This window comes from Salvelinus sp. IW2-2015, linkage group LG8 (genome assembly GCF_002910315.2).
Source record: "Salvelinus sp. IW2-2015 linkage group LG8, ASM291031v2, whole genome shotgun sequence".
NCBI classification, from domain to species: domain Eukaryota; kingdom Metazoa; phylum Chordata; class Actinopteri; order Salmoniformes; family Salmonidae; genus Salvelinus; species Salvelinus sp. IW2-2015.
Window position 1 is genome coordinate 42891645 of NC_036848.1, and position 21027 is coordinate 42912671.

Genomic DNA, 21027 nt, shown 5'->3' on the forward strand with positions numbered 1-21027 from the left:
CGTGAAATTCCATCCAAATGCATTTAAATCTGAGGGTATCTTGAAACAGTGACAGCACTCAGTTTAGAGAGATGCTGCCCAACCCAGTTGACGTCCCTGATGAAAAGTGAGCCGTGCAGGACAGGGCAGGGCAGGTATCAAAGCATCGTCTGACCGGTAAGCTGTGTCATGTGGTCTGATTAAGTCAGTGTTGCCAGCCCTAAGCAGGGTGCTGTGGAGAGAGCCAGGGAGGCATTTGTGGATTTGTTTGATTGGGGCCTGCCAGTACCTGCGTGGGTCTGAGACCTGAGACCTGATACCGCGTGACATTTGGAGAGAGAGGAGAGATGGACGCCGGCACAGAACCTAAAACCAGTGCTCTCGGGTGACGGCAGTCACGGCACGCAGGGGCTTGGATTTCAGCGTTCCATCCATCAGTCAGTGTGTGTGACAGTGTGACTGGGACTACACACACACATTGGGGAAAGGAGTTGGACAGTCTCACACGCACGCACACATGCACACACATGCATACACACAAACACACACCACACACTGCCTTAGACTAAGCCTTGCCAAACCCTTCACCCCAAAACATGTCACACGCTTGTCAGTTAAGAATAGACAGGGGCAGAACCAAGATGTCCGATTTGTTCTCTAAACACTGTTAAGCTCCAGTGAAAACACACTCATGTCTGTTGCCTCTCCGGCTGCTATGTTTTTATTCCTCTCTCTCCGTGCTGTAGCTTCAGACTAGTGTTTCCTGCTTGGCTATATGACAGACACACACACACATTAAGTAAGGAACTCAATCTCCTCTCATGAATTGTGCATGGGTCTGCCATTGAGGAGGGCTGTCACACCTGGAGGGAGAACAGGAGAGGAAGTGAGCTGGTAAAACTGATGACACTATCAGAGCTCCCCTGCCGAGCAGATGGCGTGGCCCTGCAGGGAAAATCAGAGGACCGCTCCAGGCTCTTCTGATGTCATAGAATGCATCCCAAATGGCACCCTATTCCCTATGTAGTGCACTACTTTTGACCCGGTAGGTGGTCTTTTAGGATTATGTTTAGTAGTCTACACTGAGAGACAGTTTACACATTTTTATATACAGTATTTTCCTTGATTAGCGAATTGTTTTACATGAGCTTTTTCCAACTGCTTACACACGTTTCAAAACTGTCTCTTTTTTTCAAAACTCTGCACACAATTCCCAAAACTGCACACACAAAATGCAAAATGCCTCACATCTCCTTCAAAATGTAACACTGCATTCAAAATGCCATAAACACATGTCAGAATGAAGCATTTGCATCAAATGGCAAACACTGCTTTCATAATAGTACATTTTTGGATATACCATGTAAACACTGTTCAAAATCTAAAGCTCTTTCATAGGCTTATATCTACATTTCAATACAATGTTCTACAGTGAAAGTAATCTGCTGAGAGGGGTAACAAGTACACTGTAAACACCAATGCAATGTAGAAACAGAAATTATTTATTAGGCCAAACATTACTGTTGTATACAGTAGCATACAACATAACCATAAACATATGTAAACCAAAAGTATATTCTTAAGAATACAGTAAAGAACACAATTGTGTGTGGGGTCCCGGGGGGACAGTCCAGGAATTGGTAKKGGKRGGGGGGGGGGGCAGTCACCAGTGCTAAGCTACGCTTAATCTCTTCTCCGGCCTGGGCCTGGCCACAATACTTTGTGCACATCACAAGATACGTTTTCTCTTGCCAAACATCGAGGGAAGTATCTTCTAGCATGACGTATCCAACCTTGGACAGAGGCAACCTCTATGTCCCCACATGCGTCCTCCATTGCCTGGAGAAGCGGCATGCGGGCATAGGGTTGGCGATCATACACKTTCCAGCGCCAGGCTGAGAAGAATTCCTCTATGGGATTTAGAAAAGGTGAATATGGGGGTAGGTACAAAACTACAAATTGTGGATGGGTGGCAAACCAGTTTTGGACCAGAACAGCCCGGTGAAAACTAACATTGTCCCATAAAACCACAAATCTAGCAGGCTCCTGATCTGGATCAGGGACAAGCATTGTGTAAATTGCATCCAGAAAGGTGAGCATATGGCCGGTGTTGTACGGACCCAGTGTGGCATTGTGATGGAGGACCCCGTTTTGAGTGATGGCAGCACACATAGTTATATTACCCCCACGCTGTCCAGGGACATTGGTAATTGCCCTCTGTCCTATTACATTTCTTCCGCGGCGCCTGGTTTTGGGGAGGTTGAAGCCAACCTCATCCACATAAATAAATTCATGGCGAATTACATGGGCATCCAGCTCCAATACTCTCTGTAACAGACAAAAGGATATACAGATGAGTAAATATGGTATGTCTGAAGTACTGGAAGTAGTGTTGCATACATACCTCTACAAAGTCATGTCGCATATTCTAGACTCTGTCAGAGTTTCTCTCAAATGGCACCTTGTAAAGTTGTTTCATCGTCACTCGGTGCCGTTGGAGGATGCGTTGTATGGTCGACAGGCTTACAGCATTGATGTTGTTAAATATGGTGTCATTATTCAAGATATGCTCTCTTATCTCTCGAATCCTAATCGCATTGTTGGCCAAAACCATATTTATARTTGCAGTCTCTTGTACATCTGTAAACAAGCGTCCTCGTCCTCCATGATGTCTTTGTCTTTTCACTCTGTACAGAATTCAAACACAGTATGTGTTCAGCATAGGAACTGTAAACAATGTACAAAAAAAGTAGTACAGCATGATAACCAACCTCATTCATTCAATGCAGTGCAGTAAATGGATGGCTTAGAGTTACAAATGTTTATGCAATACTATGCAGTCATACGTATTTTACAGTACATTACTGTAATGCTAAAATAGTCATTAGATAGTTGCATACCTGTTCTCATTTCTGAAGGTTCGAATTATGGACGCCACTGTAAATCGACTCAAGTTGGGCTGGACTCTCAGTCCAGCCTCTCTCATGGTCAAACCGTGGTTGATCACATGATCAACAAGTGTTKCCCTWATCTCMTCAGAGATGGCTYTCCTTCCTTCTCTTCTTTGCCCTCRTCCTCTTCTTCCTCTTCCTCTYCCTCCTACTCCTCCTCTTGCTCTCTGTCCATTGTTGGCATCCATTGTTCAAAACAGGTAATCTGACCTTTGACCTATTTATWGGCCTATACTACAGTAAAGCAGTGATTGGTTAGTGATCAGTTAAGCTATTAGTGTTTGCACATGTGAGGAGTGTGTGTGTGACCTGGTGAATACGTGTAGCATTTAGATTGGTTGTGTTTGGAAAAGGAAAGCAAGTCACTTCCTGTTAGATTTTTGTGTTTTAGGTAGAGAATTGTGTGTAGTGTTTTGAAAAAAAGTGTTTTATGCAATTGACAACTGAGCCAAAAGCTGAGAAATAGCTTATGGTTTTGGATATTTGGTGTGTAATTTTGCACTTTGAGTGAGAGGTTTCAAAAATCGTGTGACATGATTTTTTTTTGTGTGTAAGCAGTTGGAAAAAACTGTAAACTTGACAGGTTGTGTCTTGCATCARTATTATCCATGTAACAGCACTTACGTATTGGCATCAGAAACAACTCACTCATATGAAGTAAGATACTATAAGAACTTGACTTTGTTCTGTAAACAGAGCGACCAACATTTCCCTGTGGTTTGTTTTCTCATTAAGCTGTAACTATCAGTGGTTGGTCTGCCCGTTAGCGACAGCTCGGCTACATTGTGAAATGACTTTGATTGGATAAGTCGGTGATGTTATTTGGTGACCACAGTCCTCTGGCACGGTTGTGTGGTGTTTTTATCTGCTGTTCTACTGCAAGGTTTTGTGAGAACCCTTATTGAGAGACATATCAGGAATGTTCTAAATCTTGTCCCCGGATTTCTGTGGTCTCCATTGTTAAGCCATTGTTAAGTGGTCTCCTAAGTCAGATCGGATACATATACGTACAGTATCCATAAGTCCTATGTTTCTTCATGATGCTAAACAGACCAGCTATGACCTCTGTAAGGCAATCAAAGAGGCTAAACGACAGTACAGGGATAAAGTGGAGTCACAATTCAACACGGGACGCAATGTGGCAGGGACTTCAGTCAATCATAGATTATGAAGGGAAAACCAGCCATGTCATGCTCAGCTAAGCTGAACACCTTCTTTGCCCGCTTTGAGGAGAATGACACCGAGCCACTGACGCATCCCCCGCTTCTCACTAGGACTGTGGGTTCTCGATCTYCATGGCCGATGTGAGTAAGAYTTTCATGCGAGTCAACCCTCGGAAGGATGGTGGCCCAGACGGCATTCCAAGCCGCGTCCTCAGAGCATGCACAGACCAGCTGGCTGGAGTGTTTRTGGACATATTTCATCTATCATTAAACCAGTCTCTTGTCCCCACTTGCTTYAAGATATCCACCATTGTTCCAGAACCCAAGCAAACGAAGGTAAGTGAGCTAAATGACTATCGCCCGGTAGCACTCACTTCTGTTACAATGAAGTGCTTTGAGAGGCTAATCAAGGACCATATCAGCTCCACCTTACCAAACATCCTCGACCAACTACAATTTGCATACGGCCCCAACAGATCCACAGATGACGCAATAACCACTGCACTGTACACCTCCCTATCCCACCTGGACAAGAGGAATACCTACAATACCAGTCAAAGGTTTGGACACACTGACTCATTCCAAGGTTTTTCTTATATTTTCTGATTATTTTTCTACATTGGTTGAATTAATAGCGGAAGTCATCAAAATATGAAATAACATATGGACATCATGTACTAACCAAAATTGGTGTTTAATAAATTCAAAATCATCATGTTAAGTTGAGATTCCTTCAAACGTAGCACCCTTTTGCCTGATGACAGGCTTTTGAATTATTTAACACTTTTTTTGGTTACTACATGATTCCATACGTGTTATTTCTATTCATTTTGATGTCTTGTAGGCTGACTATTGTAGCTGGTTATTTGGGAACTCAGCATGGATTATTGCCTTCATTTCTTCAGAGGAAAGATCAGACTGAGCAAGTTTTAGAAAGAAAGTTTGTTCTGGCCATTTAGAGACTGTAATTGCTACCAGAATCACTACACTTAGCTCTAACATGTAAGGCCATGGTTATTTTGTGTCTTGGTTAATCAGATAGAAACAAACAGTTTTCTAAGCTGCTGTCTACAATTAACATAATTATACAACAAAATGGTTTTCTTCTAATTTGATCAATTAGCCTTATATTAAATTACTCAATAATGGGATTAGCTACACAACGTGCCTTGGACCAGGAAGCGAATGCGTTGCTGATGTGGGTCCTCATGTAAATCAGCCCTATGTGTATATTTATCAATAAAAATTTGCGTTTCAGGCTACAATAAGTCATTTATAGTATTTCACAATTATGTATTACAACTGTGATTTCTGATCAATTTGATGTTATTTTAATGGGCAAAAAAAAGTGCTTTTTTTATAAAAAATAAAAAATTCTAAGTGACCCCAAACTTTTGAACGGTGTAGTGTATATGTATGTATGTAATGTATGTATGTAGTATGTATGTATGTATGTATGTGTATGTTATGTATGTATGATATGTATGTATGTATGTATGTATGATGTATGTATGTATGTATGTGTATCTATCTATCATCTGTAAATCTGTGTACTAGACTAATACACTTTGATTTAAAAACATTTTTTAACAGAAAATAGAGACATGAGTATTGTGTGAGAACTATGGTAGGTGTGTGTCTGCGTGACTTTATGGTGTTTCATGTGTGGTTGCATGTTATGTTAGTGTGTCTGTCTCCCTGTGAGGTTGTTGTCTGAGGGGAAAAGCCTTGGAGGCTCAAAGTACATGGTTCTATTATATAAAGACCGCAACCAAATGGGCACTCAGTTCTACATCAGATCAGAGGAAGTACAGAGCAGAGCAGAAAGACATTCTCTAGTRCTTTGTTTATACTGCAAGGTCCCGAGTCAGCACTCCAGCTTCATATCAGTCACACCATTGTTCACGTCTTACTAGAGAGAGTCATAGTATTATGATTTAAGATGTTAGACTAAAGTGATACATTTGATTTGATTCTATAACTACCKTAAAGATGTCCTTACTTCCATGTATTGTGTGTTTGGTGCTGGCCTTAGTAGACCTCTCCCTAACTCCACTGTTAAATCTTTMATTACCTCTTTAACATGACAGTAATGGTAAGTGTTCGTGGGTGGTGGCCCGGCCTGAGGAAAATATAAGTTAATCAACTACAGGTATTGTTACCTGCCTGGTCTCTTGGGTGTGCAAATCATTATCCTCCTACTTCCTTCCKTCTCAGGAAGATGACAACACTCACACCCTAACTTTCCCCGATCCATCCCTGGAGTCAGACAACCAGACTGTCACGTTCTGACCTTTATTTCCTTTGTTTTTGTCTTTATATTACGTGTGTGTGTTTTAGGTAGAGGTGAATTATTTTGCTATTTACTTGGCACCCTGTGTTTTTGGGTTGTCAAGTTGTTCTCTGCGCCCTGTATGTTTGGGCTTATCATTTTTTGTGTGCAATAGTAAAAGAGCACTTTTCCCAAGTGGAACTCTCTGCGTCTGATTCCTTCACCCACCTAATCCCGCGTGACACAGACACTGAGATACATGTAACTGYCAAAATAAAGGATGCACCAACATAAAGTGTCTTAAGGGTGTTGGGCCACGAACCACAAGAACAGCTTCAATGCACCTTGGCACAGATTCAAAAAGTGTCTGGAAMTCTATTGGATAGATGCGACACCATTCTTCCATGAGAAATTCCATCATTTGGTGTTTTGTTGATGGTGGTGGAAAACGCTGTCTCCAGAATCTCCCATAAATGTTCAATTGGATTGAGCTCTGGTGACGCACGCACACATAGGGCTGTTGTGGTGACGGTATTACCGCCACAATTCCACATGACCGTTTAGACACGGTAATTAMGCTTCTCCATGCKCTGATGCTGTTGGTCATTAGTAGCATACCATACTTGCTAACTGCCTGGTACTCAGCACTCTATTGTCCCTCGAATCACTTTTATATCAATGCAAATGTATTCGAAAATCTAATCAAACACTTCATGAGAGCCCATGAGCTCATGTTGCGCAACATGTCTATAGACTATAGAATTGCAGGAGAAAACAGCAATGGCTGCTAATAAAATTGTTAACAATTTTAAGCGTATTTTTGGATGGAATACATGTTYGTTATTAAGGCACATGAAAGTTCACATGTTCCAGAAGGCATTTCTGTCCAAAAACGCATTTTGATTTAAAAACAATTATGTTCAAATGCCTCTCCTGTGAAGTAGTGACGTGCGTCATACGTCTAGTTTCCTGAAACGAGACACATACSAGCTTTTCTACATTGCAATGGACATGGTGCAACCTTTGGTAGGTAGGCTCCTGGCCGGCTTCAGCTGCAGGACAGCAAAGCCATGTCAGCCCTGCTCATGATTTTTACAGGGGAAATGAAATGATAGACTACAATTATTTTGCTCATGATCATTCATGCCGCAAATGATGTCAGGGCTGTAACTATGTATGAGGACAACAAGGTCTGGCCCTCGTAAATGTTTTCTAATTTGAAAAAAAATCATAATAATCATTTTGTACACAATAAAGAAAATCAATTATCCTCACTAAAACTCAAACCTGAGTTWWGGCCCTGAATGACATATAAGTTCYTTGAATTTTCTTTCGGGGGTGCMATTTCATTTTCTTCAGTTTCTAGCTAACGTTAACACCAATCAAAGCAGTGGAGCGTGTAGTGAAGCAAAACTTTAGTGTTTAAAACCATTCATCTTGGGGCGACGGGGGGAGCAGGTTTGCAAAATGATATCATGTCACGCAATTATACCATTTATAAAATGGTCAGATATTTTTCTATACAGACTAGCTCAAAAATAAGTGATGATTATTATAATTTTCTGTAAAAAAAGGCAATATTACTGTTCCCTATTGAGATGCCATAGCAACAACATAGGCAGCATGAACTTCCTTAAAATAATCAGAGTTAGTCTAAGATTAATCAAGAAATCTGTAATTAATTTTGAAATTTTTGCAGAGGTCTTACATCGACATTTTTACAACTAACTAAGATGTTTGGTGCAGTGTTTCTCAAGTGAAAATGTGCATGAAAACTAGTCGCCTCTCATTAAATGACAACAAACACTTMATTGAAGAATCCCGTCCATAGCTCCCACTCCTTCTAGGAGTAGTACTGTCGACAAATATCTGATGATGGCCAGAGCTTACCCATGATGTGGCACAACAATTTAAGTCAATAAGTCATCGTTTAAGTCAAAGTATGATATAAACTCAGCAAAAAAAGAAACATCCCTTTTTCAGGACCCTGTCTATCAAAGATAATTTGTAAATCCCAAATAACTTCAAAGATCTCATTATAAAGGGATTAAACACTGTTTCCCATGCTTGTTCAATGAACCATAAACAATTAATGAACATGCACCTGTGGAATGATTGTTAAGACACTAACAGCTTACAGACGGTAGGCAATTAAGGTCACAGTTATGAAAACGTAGGACACTAAGGAGGCCTTTCTACTGACTCTGAAAAACACCAAAAGAAAGATGCCCAGGGTCCCTGCTCATCTGTGTGAACGTGCCTTAAGCCAGTGCAATAAATTGCAATGTCCGTACTGTGAGACAGAGAGACAGGACGTATAGCTGATCGTCCTCGCAGTGGCAGACCACGTGTAACAACACCTGCACAGGATCGGTACATCCGAACATCACACCTGTGGGACAGGTACAGGATGGCAACAACAACTGCCCGAGTTACACCAGGAACGCACAATCCCTCCATCAGTGCTCAGACTGTCCGCAATAGGCTGAGAGAGGCTGGACTGAGGGCTTGTAGGCCTGTTGTAAGGCAGGTCCTCACCAGACATCACTGGCAACAACGTTGCCTATGGGCACAAAACCACCGTCGCTGGACCAGATAGGACCGGAAAAAAGTGCTATTCACTGACGAGTCGCGGTTTTGTCTCACCACGGATGATGCGCATTTAACGTCGAAGGAATGAGCGTTACACTGAGGCCTGTACTCTGGAGCGGGATCGATTTGGAGGTGGAGGGTCTGTCGTGGTCTGGGGCGGTGTGTCATAGCATTATCGGACTGAGCTTGTTGTCATTGCAGAARATCTCAACGCTGTGCGTTACAGGGAAGACATCCTCCTGCCTCATGTGGTACCCTTCCTGCAGGCTCATCCTGACATGAACCTCCAGCATGACAATGCCACCAGCCATACTGTTAGTTCTGTGCATGATTTCCTGCAAGACAGGAATGTCAGTGTTCTGCCATGGCCAGCGAAGAGCCCGGATCTCAATCCCATTGAGCACGTCTGGGAGCTGTTGGATCGGAGGATGAGGGCTAGGGCCATCCCCCCTAGAAATGTCTGGGAACTTGCAGGTGCCTTGGTGGAAGAGTGGGGTAACATCTCACAGCAAGAACTGGGAAATCTGGTGCAGTCCCTGAGGAGGAGTTGCACTGCAGTACTTAATGCATCTGGTGGCCACAGCAGATACGGACTGTTACTTTTGATTTTGCCCCTCCCCTTTGTTCAGGGACACATTATTCAATTTCTAATGGTCACATGTCTGTGGAACTTGTTCAGTTTATGTCTCAGTTGTTGAATCTTGTTATGTTCATACAAATATTTACACATGTTAAGTTTGCTGAAAATAAATGCAGTTGACAGTGAGAGAACATGTCTTTTTTTGATGAGTTTATTTTGGCTTGGAGTGACAAATCCGAACTACCACTTCGTGCAAATCTGTGTGAATGTGGTGTCTTATCCTATGATATTACATACAAATTCTTTTCAGGCTACATTTCATGAGCCAAACAGCTTTGTGTCTATTTGGCCGCCTGAGCTATGGAGCAAATTAAAATTAAAACTTTTTTTAAGGTAGCCACATTAGCAGCTAATTAGAATTTCATTTTTGGGGGTTAATGCAGGTAAATATATTGATAAAAGTYACCTTGTCCAAGAGAGATTTACATGCTTATCAAAATGTCACACCAKGGTAAGCCTACACGAAACACAGCCCTTATTTTAAATGTTTCTAAAATCCTCTATGGAAAAAAATTATGGTGAAAAAAATTTGAGGAACCATTTCCTTGTTCCCGGTTTTATGGATATTATGACACCTCCACTGTGGGGCTCTATGAGAGGGGAGGTAGGGAAGGAGAGTGCCTGGACCTGGATCTGGTGCACGGGTGTGTAGGATATATGCAAACCAGCAGGGTCAAGGACCAGGCACATAGTGGACTGTGTCCCCCTTGCCTAGCTGTCTGCCCGGCAGTAATCAGGCTCCCAAAGTGGAGTGGGACGCGAGGACATGAATGCAGGGCTTTGTCCAGCACATGGTCATCACATTCCACTGGAGCCACTGTGTGTGTGGACTCAAAGCACAGCAGAGCAGGGGAGAAGAGAGGGCTGGTGGAGGACTGGCTAGCCAGCTGAGCACAGAGCCACAATGTAGCACCAGGGATAGGGGGAAAGTCACGTAGGATACCACTGTCTCCAAAACACATACAGGAGCTACAGCATAGCAATGTCATAGCTGACAATGTCTGGTTTGGAAACATCTCTTGGTTAGGAAAGATTTCACAAAAACCAGCAGTATATTTTGCACTTTGGCAAAGTTTTGGCCACACTCAGTTTCAGCAATATTGGAGTTAAATGCCCTAATGCATTACTGTTGGTATTTACAGCAAGCCAGGGGAGATACCTAAACCCTGCTTACCTCCATGGATCGGAAGAGCTCACAGTGAATGTGATTCAGTATAGGACAGTGCCCCCATAAGACAGTCTTTGGTAGTACATGGTGGTGCTGCTGAATTATGTGTGGTGTGGAGTAATGAAGTGCTTCATGTTTTAATCATAGCCTGGGTATTGGCCAGCTATGGAAGGGATGAGTCATTGATATGGCAGAACAGGGCGTAAAAGAGCAGAGCAAAGAATGCTACACAGACAGAGGAATGTCTCCCGCTCTGTCTGCAGGGCTTCTAATGTACAGTTGAAGTCGGAAGCTTACATACACTTAGATTGGAGTCAATAAAACTCGTTTTTCAACTACTCCACAAATTTCTTGTAAACAAACTATAGTTTTGACAAGTCATTAAAGAGCTCTACTTCGTGCATGACACAAGTAATTTTTCCAACAATTGTTTACAGACAGATTATTTCACTTATAATTCAATGTGTCACAATTTCCATTGGGTCAGAAGTTTACATACATAAGTTGACTGTGCCTTTAACAGCTTGGAAAATTCCAGAAAATTATGTCATGGCTTTAGAAGCTTCTGATAGCTAATGACATAATTTGAATCAATTGGAGTGTACCTGTGGATGTATTTCAAGGCCTACTTCAAACTCAGTGCCTCTTTGCTTTGACATCATGGGAAAATCAAAAGAAATCAGCCAAGACCTCAGAATTTGTTTTGTAGACATCCACAAGTCTGGTTCATCCTTGGGGAGCATTATTCCAAACGCCTGAAGGTACCACGTTCATCTGTACAAACAATAGCACACAAGTACAAACACATGGACACGCAGCCGTACACCGTCTCAGGAAGGAGACGCGTTCTGTCTCCTAGAGATAAACGTACTTTGGTGCGAAATGTGCAAATCAATCCCGAAAAACAGCAAAGGACCTTGTGAAGATGCTGGAGGAAACAGGTATTAAAGTATCTATATCCACAGTAAAACGAGTCCAATATCGACATAACCTGAAAGGCCGCTCAGCAAGGAAGAAGCCACTGCTCCAAAACGCCATAAAATAGCCAGACTACGGTTTGCAACTGCACATGGGGACAAATATTATACTTTTTGGAGAAATGTCCTCTGGTCTGATGAAATAGAACTGTTTGGCCATAATGACCATGTTATGGTTGGAGGAAAAAGGGGGAGGCTTGCAAGCCGAAGAACACCATCCCAACCGTGAAGCACGGGGGTGGCAGCATCATGTTGTGGGGGGGAGGGGGGGGGGCTTTGCTGCAGGAAGTACTGGTGAACTTCACAAAATATATGGCATCATGAGGGAGGAATATTTGGTTGATATATTGAAGCACATCTCAAGACATCAGTCAGGAAGTTAAAGCTTGGTCGCAAATGGGTCTTCCAAATGGACGATGAGCCCAAGCATACTTCCAAAGTTGTGGCAAAATGGCTTAAGGACAACAAAGTCAAGGTATTGGAGGGGCCATCACAAAGCCTGACCTCAATCCTATAGAAATTTGTGGGCAGAACTGAAAAAGCGTGTGCGAGCAAGGAGGCCGACAAACCTGACTCAGTTACACCAGCTCTGTCAGGAGGAATGGGCCAAAATTCACCCAACTTATTGTGGGAAGCTTGTGGAAGGCTACCGAAACATTTGACTAAGTTAAACAATTTAAAGGCAATGTTACAAATATTAATTGAGTGTACGTAAACTTCTGACCCACTGGAAATGTGATGAAAGAAATAAAAGCTGAAATAAATAATTCTCTCTACAATTATTCTGACATTTCACAGTCTTAAAATAAAGTGCTGATCCTAACTGACCTAAGACAGGGGATTTTTACTAGGATTAAATGTCAGGAATTGTGAAAAACTGAGTTGAAATGTATTTGGCTAAGGTGTATGTAAACTTCCGACTTCAACTGTAGCTACTGTACATAGAAGAATGGAATTCAGTACAGAAGAGTGATTCAGTGGTCGACTTCAGATTATTATTATTTATTTTTTATTTTTTTTACCGTTATTTTACCAGGTAAGTTGACTGAGAACACGTTCTCATTTGCAGCAACGACCTGGGGAATAGTTACAGGGGAGAGGAGGGGGAAGATTGCTTTATCTCTTAGATGACTGTGTGAATACATACTGTTCCTATATTCAACTTTTATTGATATGTTTTCCTTTACAGACACCTCCACATTTAGTTTAGTCTTTTTTAGTTTAGTCTTTTTTTTACAGTTACAAAAGAACGATCAAAGGAATGGATACAAAGATTACCCTGACCCAAAGAAAGCATGTCTCCTACCCTTTTTCATCCCACCCATCCATCCCCTGAGCCAATTTTTTCCGCAGTGCTGCCTGCCAGCAGTAATCTTCTCTGATTGATTGAGAGATTCAAAGGGCTACCATCATTAAGTAACACTATAGATGCAAAGCATTGAATATTTAAATTCATTCACTTTCAAATTAATTTTATAACTTTGCCTAGAAGTATTTCACTGCAGGGCACTCCAACATCATATGAAAGAATGTGCCTACCTGATATATGGGACAATAAACAAATTATGGGTTGCCAAGGTCATCATTTTCCATATCCTGTTCCAGTTAAAGGGTTGTTCAGATTCAACATCTCAATTGGGTTGAGGGAGGGTGATTGTAGAGGCCAGGTCATCTGATGCAGCACTCCATCACTCTCCTTCTTGGTCAAACAGCCTGGAGGTGTGTTGAATCATTGTCCTGTTGAAAAACAAATGATAGTCCCACTAAGTGCAAACCAGATGGGATGGCGTATCGCTGCAGAATGCTGTGGTAGCCATGCTGGTTAAGTGTGCCTTGAATTCCATATAAATCACTGATAGTGTCACCAGCAAAGCACCCCCACACATCCTCCTCCAAGTTTTACTGTGGGAACCACACATGCAGAGATCATCCGTTCACCTACTCTGTGTCTCACAAAGACATGGGGGTTGGAAACCAACATGTCAAATTTGGACTCACCAGAGGAAAGGACAGATTTCCACCATTCTAATGTCCATTGCTTTTTTTTGTTCCAAGCAAGTCTCCTCTTATTGATGAAGGCCTGATGAAGGCCTGATTTATGCAGTCTCCTCTGGACAGTTGATGTTGAGATGTGTCTGTTACTTGAACTCTGTGAAGCATTTTTTTGTTCTGCAATTTCTGAGGCTGGTAACTCTAATGAACTTATCCTTTCCAGCAGAGGTAACTCTGGGTCTTCCTTTCCTGTGGCGGTCCTCATGAGAGCCAGTTTCATCATAGTGATTGATGGTTTTTGCGGCTGCATTTGAAGAAACTTTCAAAGTCCCTGAACTTGTCTAAATTGACTGACTTTCATGTCTTAAAGTAATGATGGACTGTTGTTTCTCTTTGCTTATTTGAGCTGTTCTTGTCACAATATGGACATGGTCTTTTACCAAATAGGGCTATTTTCTGTATACCACCCCTACCTTGTCACAACACAACTGATTTGCTCAAACACATTAAGAAGGAAAGAAACTACACAAATTGCCTTTTAACAAGGCACACCTGTTAATGGAAAGGCATTCCAGGTGCCTAGCTCATGAAGCTGGTTGAGAGAATGCCAAGAGTGTGTAAAGCTGACAAGGCAAAGGGTAGCTACTTTGAWGAATCTCAAATATGACTACTTTTTAAACACTTTTTGGCTACTACGTGATTCCGAATTTGTTATTTCATAGTTTGGATGTCTTCACTATTATTCTACATTGTAGAACCTAGTAAAAATAAATAAAAACCCTTGAATGAGTAGGTCTGTCCAAACTTTTGACTGGTACTGTAAAAGCTGAAAAATCTTTAATTCAATAATTTGGGTTCTGATAGTAATTCCCCTGTTTCAGATTCAATAGTTGCTATCAGGTAATTGATCATTACTGCATAGCTTGTTGGCCAGTAAATGACTAGGATGATTACAATGGAAATAGTGGTTGAGTCATGGTTAAGTCTTACTGGATGGATGGCAAATTCTGCTCTGCCTTATCAATAAATGAAGTTCTGTTTTGACTTTGGAAAGAGTAATAGCTGCCTGGTCTGAAGAGTGTTTGTTGAGAATACTCTAACACAGTTAACAACATTTCCAAATCTGATATCTTCTTTAACTGTGATTTATACAACCCAGATGCAAATGCGGTTGCTTTATTTAAAAATAAAACAACAACATTTTGTTGAGATTCTGAAATTTWAAGTTGGCAGTAGTAAGCGTGGTGGTCAGACAAGTTAATATGTCAAATTTAGATAATTTAGATGTAGATAATAGTATGAAATCGATTTGTGAGAATGATTTATGCCTGTTTGAGTAGAAAGTGTACTCTTTTACTTAAGGATTATGTGCTCGCCAGGTATCAATGAGGTTGTAAACAGAGAGTATATGCTGGAGAGCCTTGGTTACGTGGGGATTGTAGTTGGTCTTATTAGATTTGYCCTGCATGTCCAAAATRGCATTCATGTCTGTCCCAATAAACAGATGGAATTCAGTTAATTCTAACAATATGCTATTCAGAGAATATTTATTTTTGGATTATATTAATTTTAGAGCATATACATTAATAAAGGCAATTTTCTTTCCAATATGGATACATTTAAGGAAAGTGATTCTGCCTTCTTGGTCTTCACCTTTACCCCAAGATGGTAATTTTGAGTTTCTTATGCATCATTATGATTATACCTTTAGTTTTGTTTGGGGCTCAGGAAAAAAGCAGCCAGTTTGTACAAATGGTTCTCTATTCTATGTGAGTCCTTTGGAAGCATTGCTATATCAACATGGTTTCTTGCTAGGACATCAAGACAGCTGCAACGTTTAATAGGACAGTTTAGGCATTTCAAATTCCAAGAGAGAATAGCTAGCTTTGCCATTGTAAAAAAACTACGCATTATTAATAATAATCATGAATAACTTTTCATTAGTGTTAATATGCCCATGGTTATGAAACAAAAAGCAGGAGCCAGATGGAAACCCACACATTGGTCTTACCCCACTCAGAAACCTTCCCTTTGAACCCCCCCAACACTCCTTTTTTGGGGGTCTTAAGGTACTTAGAAAACTATGGGCCCTGGTCAAAAAAAGTGCACTAAATAGGGAATAAAGAATGAGTCAGGGCTAGAGAATCCCCTGATCCGGTTTGTTTATTTTGTGACTCATTATAAGTAAGTCATTGTCAGTCAGAAGAATATCTTTTGACTTCGTCACGAGACTTTGTCACGAGGAACGACTACACAGTTTCCATCTTACACCCTTTTTTTTCTCACTGGAAGGGCGAGGGGCCGGTTTAACATGTGTTGGTCTGATGTGTGGACCGCAGGCAAAGTCTCTGCACAAAAAGACAAATAAAGAGAGGAAGTAATGAGGAAAGTCTGTGTCTATCTCTTTCTCCCTCTGTCTTTGTCTCTTCCCCCTCACTTTCGTTTTCTCTCTCTTTCTCTCACTCTATTGCTCTCTCTCCTCTCTCTCTCTCTCTCTGTGCCTCTCTCGCTCTCCTTCTTCTCCCTCTTTTCAATCACTTGTTAAGTCAGAGAGAGTCAGCCCATGTCCGTCGACACAACGAGGCGTCTGTTAGAAGTTAATAGAAGACTGCACAGCTGGGCTGAGGCTGCTGCTGTCGGGGTTGGGCTGAGGCTGGGGCTTTATGGCTACTGGGGCTGAGGCTCTGTGTCGACGCCAGAGGGACTCAGCCAGAGTGACAGACAGTGTCCTCACAATGTTTAACTGGGGCTGGGCTGGACTGGACTGAAACTTGGGCTGCTGCTGGTTCTCTCTGTCCAGATGGACTCAGTCAGAGTGGCAGTCAGTATTTAACAAGACCCCTTCACTCTGCACACACTGCCAGACGGTCCTTCCTCAGTCAACACTCAAGGGGACAGGGCTTGCTGCCTTAGACCTCAATGGAAAATAGTTCCTCTGTTCTCCTCCTTGGCTTGTACTGTATGTCTCTGCCTTGTTAGGTTTCTGTAAGCTTTGTGACCACTGTAACATGGCTTTACAAATACATTGATTGGTTGATTGAATTATTGATTGACTCATTCATTAGATATAATTAGGGACATATGCTTTTCTGGACCGTGTGACCTGACCAAGAACAATCCCTGGACCTACTGATATATTCAACAATGTTCCACGGTGACATAGCCAATGAGGAGTGTGAGTAGTGAAGCAGGTGCCTTGAGGACACTGTGGCATAAGCACTGTGGCATTGTGTCACCTTCATCACCCTGCTAATTGTCAATGTGTTTGCTTGCCCATGGCTGTGGATCAGTGGTGTAGTGGAAGGCATACACACATAGCCGTGGGAAGTAGGGGCTGGAAAATCAGTTTTCAAATAATATATTAATAAAGAGTGGTGCACTGGGCCTTTACTAGTGTTAGGGGACCGATAGTATTTCAAGAAACTGGAAGAAATGTATATCAAGTATTTTTATATTCCACAAGTATTATCAGGTAATCATCAGGCTCAAGTTACAAATGTTGGTATACACTCAATACAAATACATGTAGTTTAGTGGGCATTGCGTATACTAACTTCTTAATCCCCACTGATACGTATCAAAGTAGTGTAGTGGAGGTATACACCGTATCAATTAATAGGGATGATGGAACAGATTGGAATGCTTAGCTTCAAATTTTGATAAACTATTATTTCACATTTTAGGCGCAGCAATATACACACGGCAGTAGGCCTACACGTGAACGTTTGAAAATGCAATTTGCGGGGAAAACACTGTTCTAAAATGCGCTCCACACATGCAAGCAGTTTCATGGACAGAGATTGAAATATCCGTTAGAAAGAGGGGTGATTTAAAGATGCAACAACTATCATGGGTTGCTAATATGATTAGGATAATGTCTTTGGCTGCTAGACAATGAGATAAAGTTGGAAAAAACAGGAAAACATAAAGAGTAAGTCTTTATTAATAATAATAATAATAATAATAATAATTACCTCCATGTTTTTTATGGTGGGATTTTGGCTATAGGCTACTTTGAAGCAAGGTGAGACATGCCTCATAATAKGAAGTAAAACGTCCAGGTTTCAAACAATTAAGAAACAGTAAAAATATATATAAATATATATGATAATGATAGGCCTAACCGTCTTCTGGGAGAAGGTTTTTGGCATAAACCTTCTCTATTAAATGTTAACTAGCTACAAAGTAGCCCATGTCTACCTGGCAGAATGATATTATGATTATTTGCGTCAATCCAGTGGCCATATCTTTTGCAAACTCCATCTCATGTGCTACAGAAACACCGCTTATCAAACAATAGTTTTAATTGGCCTGCACACTTGAATTAAAGGATAGAGAAATTCTGGCGAAAAACATTGTGTCCCTGCTGGAAAGTTTGAATATCACTGTTTTAAACTGAACATTTCATTTCGGGATGGTGTCTACATAATTGTATTTTCATTCAGACCATCCACCTTCCTCCCGCTACCTTTGCCACCGCTGCTGAAAAAAATACTACAGGAAAAAATGGGCTAGAGTGAGAACACCCATTAAATGAGAGCTGTTTTATATTTCTGTGACTTGGTATCTTTCATCTGTGTAGTTTGAGGTTGTGAGGTTGTGTCTAAGCTGACATATGAAAATGTTTTAAGATGGTCATACTATGGAACATTTTGCAATTTGATTTTGACTTTTTGGACCCCTTGAGGTATAAAAATATRTATATATWAAAAATWAWTKGATAAAATATTGAATTTGGTCTTTACTAATATAGCCTAGAGAAACATGTTAAATAACACATTCATAAATGGCAAAAAAGACAGTCACAAAATAAATAATAAGAAACAAGGTTAAGTGTTTGTTCTACATCTAGGAGATATAATACTGCTCAGAAAAAGAACAAAAAGAAGATATACAGTACCAGTCAAACGTTTGGACACACCTACTCTTTCCAGGGTTTTTCTTTATTTTTACTATTTTCTACATTGTAGAATAATCATGAAGACATCAAAACTATGAAATAACACATGGAATCATGTAGTAACTAAGAAAGTGTTATATTTTATATTTGAGATTCGTCAAAGTAGCCACCCTATGCCTTGTCAGCTTTGCACACTCTTGGCAATCTCTCAACCAGCTTCATGAGGTAGTCACCTGGAATGCATTTCACTTAACAGGTGTGCCTTGTTAAAAGGCAATTTGTGTAGTTTCTTTCCTTCTTAATGTGTTTGAACCAATCAGTTGTGTTGTGACAAGGTAGGGGTAGTATACAGAAAATAGCCCTATTTGGTAAAATACTATGTCCATATTGTGACAAGAACAGCTCAAATAAGCAAACAGAAACGACAATCCATCATTACTTTAAGACATGAAGGTGCAGTCGCAAAAACCATCAAGCGCTATGATGAAACTGGCTCTCATGAGGACCGCCACAGGAAAGGAAGACCCAGAGTTACCTCTGCTGCAGAGGATACGTTCATTAGCGTTACCAGCATCAGGAATTGCAGCATAAATGCTTCACAGAGTTCAAGCAACAGACACATCTCAACATCAACTGTTCAGAGGAGACTGTGTGAATCAGGCCTTCATAGTTGAATTGCTGCATAGAAACCACTACTAAAGGACACCAATAATAATAAGAGACTTGCTTGGTCCAAGAAACACGAGCAATGGACATTAGACTGGTGGAAGTATGTCCAAATTTGAGAGTTTTGGTTCCAACCGCCGTGTCTTTGTGAGACGCAGAGTAGGTGAACGGATGATCTCCGCATGTGTGGTTCCCACCGTGAAGTATGGATGAGAAGGTGTGATGGTGTGGGGGTACTTGGACCACAGCGTGAAGGAAAAGCAGCCAACAAGTGCTCAGCATATTTGGGAACTCCTTCAAGACTGCTGGAAAAACATTCCAGGTGAAGCTGGTTGAGAAAATGCCAAGAGTGTGCAAAGCTGTCATCAAGGCAAAGGGTGGCTACTTTGAAGAATGAACTATTTTAAATATTTTGATTTGTTGAACACTTTTTTGGTTACTACATGATTCCGTATGTGTTATTTCATAGTTTTGAAACCCTTGAATGAGTAGTTCTGACAGTAGTGTATGTATTACACATATTTAATCCCTTTTTTGGGTAGTCACAAATCTACACTGAACAAAAATATATACGCAACATGTAAAGATCCCAGAAAATAAAAGATCCCATAAAATGTCTCTCAAACATGTGTTAGCATCCCTGTTAGTGAGTGTTTCTCCTTTAATAATAATAACAATACATGGGACTCATATAGCGCTTTTCAAGGAATCAAAGTGGCTTTGCCAAGAAAATCCTTGCACCCGACAGGTGTAGCATATCAAGAAGCTGATTGAAAAGCATGATCATTACACAGGTGTACCTTGTGCTGAGGACAATTAAAAGGCCTCTCTAAAATGTGAAGTTTTGTCACACAACACAATGCCACAGATGTCTCAAGTTTTGAGGTAGCGTTAAATTGGCATTCTGACAGCAGTAATGTCCAACAGAGCTGTTGCCAAATAATTGTATGCTAATTTCTCTACCATAAGCCGCCTCCAACGTTGTTTTAGAGAATTTGGCAGTACGTCCAACCGGCCTCACAACCGTAGACCACAAGTATGCCGTCGTGTGGGCGAGCGTTTTGCTGATGTCAAAGTTGTGAACCGAGTGCCACATGGTGGCAGTGTGGTTATGGTATGGGCAGGCATAAGTTACGGACAACTAACACAATTGCATTTTATTGATGGCACTTTGAATGCACAGAGATACCGTGATGAGTTCCCGAGGCCAATTGTCGTGCCATTCATCCGCCGCCATCACCTCATGTTTCAGCATGATCATTCACGCCCTCATGTCGCAGGGATCTGTGCACAATTCCAGGAAGCTTGAAAATGTCCCAGTTCTTCCAATGCCTGCATACTCACCAGACATATCACCCATTGAGCATGTTTGGGATGCTCAGAATCGACGTGTACGACAGCGTGTTCCAGGTCCCGCCAATATCCAGCAACTTCTCACAGCCATTGAAGAGTGGGACAACATTCCACAAGCCACAATCAACAGCCTTATCAACTCTATGTGAAGGAGATGTGTAGCATTGCATGAGGCAAATTTGGTCACACACTGACTGGTTTTCTAATCCACGCCCCTACCTTTTTTTTAAGGTATCTGTGACAAACAGATGTATATCTATATTCCCAGTCATGTGAAATCCATAGATTAGAGCCTAATGAATTAATTTCAATTGACTGATTTCCTTATATGAACTGTAATTCAGTAGAATCTTAGAAATTGTTACATGTTGCGT